Raw genomic sequence first — 7492 nt, 5'->3', positions numbered from 1 at the left:
CCAAAATCCAGCTATGCAAACCTTCTCCACTTTGTTTCAGACATGAACACCGTTGCTGGCCATTCTTTTATTGCTATAATGAAGTTAGGAGCTGTCACGAACTGACTAATCTCCCTCTGCCACGTGAAGAGGACATTAACCCAAGGATGAAGGAGCCAGCTACAACTACCAGCTACCATGTTAGTAAGTCATCGTGAACATCAGTCTTCTTTTGATTCTGACCACCTCCATTAAGTTCCTTTATAACAACGTGGTGCTAAATATTAGACCTTGGTTCCAAAAAAATTGACGTTTAATTTTTTTTTGCCATTCTGAAAGGCTCAAATAAATGTCAGCATTCTGATGAAAACTCACTGCACTGTCTACCTGGCTTTGGACATGCCTTTTTTTTTTTTTTTTTTAATCTTCTAGACTTTTAATTCCTAAAAGAAGAAAAAAAAAAGAGATGGAATTTTCAAGACCATTTCTTCCTTTTTTAAAAATAGCTCATTTAAAGATTAATATTTTTCAAATTACGTCTATTTAAACCAAGAACTTTTAATAGTATTTTATCAGTTTCCTACATTATCTTCAGTGTTTTTAAATGTACATTTTAATGCTTCAAGACATAAGTAATTTCTGGATACAAATTAGGGGATTTCTGAATATATCTGGAAAGTTAATAAAAAGAGAAGCATGAAAAGAGATGCAAGACCCTACATTAAAGATTAGAGTTAAATATAATGAGAAAGATGTTCTATTAAAAGCCTGCTGAAAATATTAGTGTATATTAAGAACCTACTGACAAATGCTTGTCTAAATAGTGACAGCAGGACACTCAATATATTTTAGGACAGTCTGTTTCCAAACAGAATAATGAGGGGTGAAAGCAAAAAAAAAAAAAAAAAGCTTTTAATTATTGTCACCATCAATTAGGACTCAGTCCTGCACCATTTAATTGTACTTTTGACATTGCCTCCTAGAAATATATTTCAGAAAATGAAGTAATAGTTGGTAAAGAAATATTAGCACTGAAAAAATTCCTTTAATAAAAGCTTGTTCCTGCAGAGTTAGTTTCAAGCTGGAAACAATTTTTCACCTTTTCAAATATAAAAACTAAATAACAGAAATCAGTATTCCCTGGGAAGGAGACTAACCCCTGTGAGAAGTTCATCCCAACTATTTGCTGTCAATGGCAAGCTCCTATTTTAGGATTTAAGTGGGTGTTCAAATGGCTGGGTTGTGTCAATAATTGATTATTTGATTCAGTTGTTGAACCAAAAAATTAAACTCTGCTTTTTTCCAAAGTCAACCCCAAAACACTGTTTTCAGTGTATTTGGTAAATAATAAAAACTCCATACTTTTAGGGTAAATTATTTGCTATTTGTTTGTTTGGGACCAGCTTTAGTTCTGCCATTTTTTTTACAGGTATATGCAATAAAAGCAAAGGACTAGATTCATAGAGGAGCCTAGACATTACCTTCAGAGACGTTTTTCCAATTTATACTCAACTGGAAATCTAGTGAAAAATTGAAATTCTTACCTGAAGTATTTTCTTTCTGAATGAACAGTGAAATACATGTTAAACATTTCCAGTGACGTTATTACTCTTGCATTTCAATCTTTCAAATGCTTTCTATTGCTGTTAAGTATTCAAATGAAGTTATTTCATTTCAAAGCTTACCATATCAGGCTATTATAATTCCTCTGTGCTGTAGGCCAAATTTCCTGGTGGTCCTTAAAATTATGCCATATTAACTGCCTTGTAATAACTGTATACCAAGGTGCCATGTTAATTTCACAAGATTTTTCTCTAGAAACATGAATTTATTTTGCATCTGTATTGTAACATCAGGTCGCTGCTTAATTCTATTTCTAAGACCTACAGATAAAATCTTTCTTTTCATTTACAAAGCAGTAGGATATCTATCTCCCACTTCAGCCTTTAATTCCCCCCTCCATTTTAGAGAGATGTGAACAGGTAAAAATAATATTGTGTGCAACACAAGATCCATTTTAACAGTATCTTTGTCATTATTTCATAATAAAACCAGTGCATTTATTTAATAAATACTTCTAATAGTACTTCTATGTGCTAGCTAAACTGCATAGCTCATTCTTTAAAAAAATAGTAAAGTTAAGCATCAATAAATAACTACTCCAGGTTTTATTTTTTTCCCTGATCTTGGGAGAAGACAAAGGGCTTAGAAGAAAAACCACACTCAAAACTCCCAAGTCTGGAGAGTTTCATACGAACTGGAGAGCAGGAAGGGGGTGCGCCTTATGGTCCAATGTTAAAGCCTCTTCCCTGAGAAATGGGTTACATTTGTGCACCCCTGTGGCATGTGCATTGTTCTGTCATGGTCCATGTGAGCATCCTGACCAGGAGCAGCTGAACAGAAGGATGGTAGCTGGGTGATGGTGTAGGATTCCCCTCTGTCCCCACCACCTTATGACTTTATCTAGGACATCCAAACAATTTGTTTAAAAATACATTGAAAAGAAGCATTTTGTCATTCTTATAATGTTGTCCTCATTGTTTTTAATGTCCAAAATGTTCAGTGAGTGCATCTCAAATTCACAAATAATTTTGCATTGACTGACTGTTTATTTTGGCAAACAAACAATTTATGACAAAAAATTCACTACATCCATTTTAACATGGCCTTTGGTAGTAGGTGAGCACGTCCACTAACATGAGCCAGGAACCAAGAATTTTCATGAGGAAGGAAGACAGGACCACAGCCAAGCTCCTAACCTCTCAGCTCAGAGCTTCAATCAACAATGAAAGACGTGTTCTCAAATCTATATGGATCACGAATATGTCCTTGAATTTCCCGTTGAATGCAGAGAATCAGGGTTGAGCCCAGAAATCCCCTAAGTTTGTTCGAGGGGGCCTCTCTATCTTTTTTTGTCCAAGTATTTTGCTGCCAGGCAGAGGTGCTGAGCTGGATTGCTAAAGACAAGCTGCATCCTGCTCTGAATGGTGAGACAGCACAGGTGTCCTCTGCCTGCAAAGCCTTGGGGTACTCCTGCCTTTGAAGTGGGCAGTTGTGGATGTGTCCGTGTACAGTGCCAGGGACTTACAGACTTGACCTTTCTGGCATGCAGGGAAGTAGGCTAAGCACAGAGATGGCCAGGACAGGTAAGTCAAACAGCATTAGGAGCAAGAAGCTGGTTTGTAAGAAAAAGAGTCAAAGGACTCAGGACCTTCACAAAACTGCCATGGGTGGGAAAGAATATCTGAAAGCATCCAAATATATAAACATAAAGGAAGAAGAGGATTTCTTTGGGGTACCTCAAAATGAGTAATTAGGACTTATCAGAAGGCAAATGAAAATATAAACCAACTACAAGAATATTCCTTAAAATTCAGACTGGCCTGGTGGTGATGGCACTAGCCCCCGTGGGGAGTAGGGGCAGCACCTACCTTTGATTGTGCTGACTGGTATTTACAGTTGAGAGCTCCTGATTTTATTTTGGGCTTTATTCCCTATAGTCACACAAACTGTGGCACAATACTCCACCTTGTTTCTAGCACTGGAAAGTACTTCATATTTACCACTACCCCAGAACCACTGGAAAAGCAACATAGACATCGCACAGGGTGAAATCTTGGCTGCTGCTAAAGTCAATGGGAGTTTTACTCTCTGACTTCGCAAGCATGTAGTGAATCCTTGCCTTTAGCTCTACATAGCTCAACTCTTACTCATATGAGAATTTTAATTTTTCAGGAGCCCACTGAACAAAGAGTCTACTGGCTACAGCATAGCTGTTTAAGCAGGACAAGTTCCAATCAGGGCTACCTACGAGTTTAGCTGAAGCAGCAGTAACACCAGCAGTGTTAGCAAGGATGAAGAGGGTTAATTAGCATGTTGGGTGGTAAAAATGCCAGCAGTTGCCAGAACATCTCCACTTAGGCTCCCATCACAGTAATTCCCTGGTTTTATCTGAACCAGCACTACCAGTGATGAGGTAGTTTTTTCTCCTACTCCTCTTTGGAGACCCAGCCAGGACAGGCAGACTGTCACATTATGAATTCCTCCTTTCCCTCTTTGAATAGCAGCAGGAGCTTGGCCTTGAGTATGCACCATTACCTTTATAGAAGGGAAGGAAATACAAAAAATTAATGCCAAAACCAATATTGTTTCAATGACATTTGGTATTTTATAGGCCTGTTTTGTTCAGTTCGGTATAATACTATTTATGTCCTGAAATCTACACTGTGAAACATACAGAATATACATTATGGAAGAATTCCCACTGCTGCTACAACATCAGCCTCTCCATTTCCAGAAGCTCAGGACTGTACATCCATCACCTGCATGATGCACTAGTGCCAGGTTTACATTAAGAAACAACTGGGGTTTTTTAGCTCCTCCTGAAAATTAACTCTGGTTCACTTTTTAAACTGACCGGCTTCATTCTGCAACCACCAGAGTTGAAGAATAAAAACTCTGTCACATTTTTTCGTGACACCAAAACTCATGCCATATCAACAAAATATTATCTGCATCTGAAAGACTGGCAAAAGGAGATAAATGGTAACTGCAGGCTGGTGCTCTGGCTAGACGGATTTTTGTGCTTGGCTTGAACCCACTGATTTGAAAATGAGGCCTCATGCACCTGCTTGCCTAGAGCAGCTTATAGGATTGGGGTCAGAACTGCAGCTACCAGGGGAAGCCTCTCCCTCAACCCTGCCTCCAGTTTTTTCTTATCATCATCATGCTTATATCATCTTTAGTAGCACTAATGCAGCCTGATCTCTCTAAACTATGTCATACTAGTAGAAGGAAAAAAAAAAGCTTGTCTGCTCTCTCCTTTGTACTCTCCTTTTTTTTTTCATTTGTTAGGTATGGTGACCTCTGTGAGAGTGCCAGATTTATTTTGGCAAATTTGGCTGCTAATTCATATCTACTAGGACTGAAAGACATGATCCAAATTTGGGATGTCTCTCTGTTAATAATCTGTTTGTTATCTTAATAAATATTTGTGAATTGTTTATCTGACATATGACATGTTTATTATTACAAATATGCTTATTGGTCATGATTCACATTGGTCTCTGTTATTTGGACTGTTTTCATTTATCTGTAGGCAGCTCATGCTGTTTTATATATTCTGTCACAGTTGGTTGTGTTTTGCCTTTTTGTGCTGATCTCTGTAAAAAACACAGCACATAAGAAATTAATAACAATGAGAATGTGTCCAAAATCATCACTCTACCACATCCATCCAGCAGTAATTTAAATGTGTTTGAAACAGAGTACAAATCTGAACAGATGGGAAGCTTTTAAACAATTCATAACTTAAGACATCAGCAAATAACTCTGGATGCTTTAGGATTGAGACCTGAAACTAAGACAGAGTCAATGGAAACACTGGCATTTTCTTTTGACCAAGCCGCAGGTACCCACATGCTCCTGCGCGGTGACATCTTTGGAGAGAGGACTCTGCTCGTGTGGCCTTGATCCCTCATTCAGGTATGTGATGCTGTCCTTGTTCCTCAGTAGTGCACAGAAAGAGAGGTACGTACAGCTGGAGCAAAGATCTGATGCTCCCTGCTACAGGGTGCTGTGAAGGCTAAAAATGCAGACAGGTTCAAGGTAAGAGCTGCCAAACTGATTGAAGAGAAAACTATTAAGGTTTGCTTTTAATGCAAGGGTATCACCTCTGTCTCAGGAAGTCTGGTTGGAAGCATATTTTGGGAAAGTATCACTTTGTGTTGCTCCCACTGTAATTCTCTTTCCTAGGCATCTGGTTTTTGTTATTTATAAGCTTTTAAAGTCTTACACAATGGATTTCAACCTAACTTTCAAATTTTGAGGTTTCCTTTCAACCATACTCAGCATGTCTTTATAACAAATACTCAGCTGTTCTCTTCAGTTTACCGAGAAGCACTTCAGATACCTCCTGCCCTCACACCTTTCTGCCTCCTTCTGCGCATTCACTTCTCTTCCACAACTTCCACAACAATGTTGCCTGCAGACCAAACATCAGCCTTCCCCCTGCCTCAGTTCTTCCCACCCCAATGACTAACAGCCTATCCATCTTCAGTTCCCTGCCCCGTCAGTTCTTAACGGTCTCCCTATGTATCATGCTTCCCAGTTCACACTGGTTTTCTCTCCCCACCATCCAGCCACTGTTACTGCTTCTCGCTCCTAAGCCCTCCCTCCCTCCAGGGACAAGACCCCTTATACTTTGCCATTTCTCTCTCCACCTTCCCAAGGTGAGCACTGTAGAGAGTGCTGCAGAGGGAGGAGTAACTGAACTGTCATCTCTGCATGGGATGGAAAGAAAAAGCAGTGCTGCTGTGAGCTTCTGGGATTTTTTTTTGTTCTTTTTAAAAATGAGTGTAGTGTTGCTTGAGAAGATACTTCTGCTCACTATCTGAAAAGGTCTGCTAGGCTGCTTTTACTTGGGAGATGGGCAAACATTGCAGCCAGCAAATCAGTGGGGAATTTCTCACTGGCCAAGTTAAATATTGTAAGGTTTCAGCTGCTTGCCTTGTCACTAGATTGGCTTCAACCATTGCCAAAATCCCATCAGTTGTGAAGAAATTAATGACAAAATGGCTTGCACCCAGAGCTTAACCTTATGTTAAACTAATGCATGCAACACAAAAACTAGACCTGTGATCTGCCACCATTTGACCTATCTCCTGCTCTTTACATCTGGGCCTCCCCAAACGGAGTGGTCTTTTATGTTCTTTGCAAGAGGCTGTGTAGACAGAGGTCCTACCATATGGAGTCAGTTGCAGGAATGTGGATGGTGGTAGATGTCTGAAGCAATTCTGCCGTGTTCCTCAAAGAAGAATCCGGAGCAAGTTCTTCCAGTTTTGAGTCACAGGATCCTTTTTGTCTCTTCATTTGCTCCTTGAAATGCTTTCACGCACCAAAACAGAACATAGAAATATTTATCACAAGTCAGCATGTCTGAGCATAAGGGATCCTGTCTGTAAGCAGATTTGAAGGCAAAGGTTAACCTTAGCAGAAGCCTGACCCCATAAATAATGAACAACAAAAGACAGGAACACATCTAAGCAGCGACCTCTTCAGCAAATATTTGGCCTGCCTCTAGCTGGACCACACTGTGTATCAGCAAGTCTGAAGGATTACGTCAAAAGCAAAAAAAGAGATGCAATTTAAAAAAAAAAAGCATCATTTAAAGAGTTCAGTTCGGTTAGCTTGCTAAAAATAATATCATCAGGTGATCTGATCAGTCACCTTCAAGGAGAGAAAAGCTTTAGGACTAAAGAGCTTTTTACCCTACTGGAGAATGGCATAAGTACTCATGGCTGGAAAGTAAAAAGGATAAATTCAAATGAGAAAAATATTCCAACTTGTCAACAATGACAGAGATTAACTATAGTGACAAAATATCAAGGAATGAGACAAATGCTCTACCTTTTACTATCTTCACAGTAGTACCAGAGGCATTTCTGGAGATATGTTTTTCTTAAACGCATATTCCAGGTTCAGTAGCTGCATGAGATTATATGGTATGTAGCAT

Source organism: Harpia harpyja, chromosome 6 (assembly GCF_026419915.1).
Source record: "Harpia harpyja isolate bHarHar1 chromosome 6, bHarHar1 primary haplotype, whole genome shotgun sequence".
NCBI classification, from domain to species: Eukaryota; Metazoa; Chordata; class Aves; order Accipitriformes; family Accipitridae; genus Harpia; species Harpia harpyja.
Note: the sequence above shows the minus strand (reverse complement) of the source record.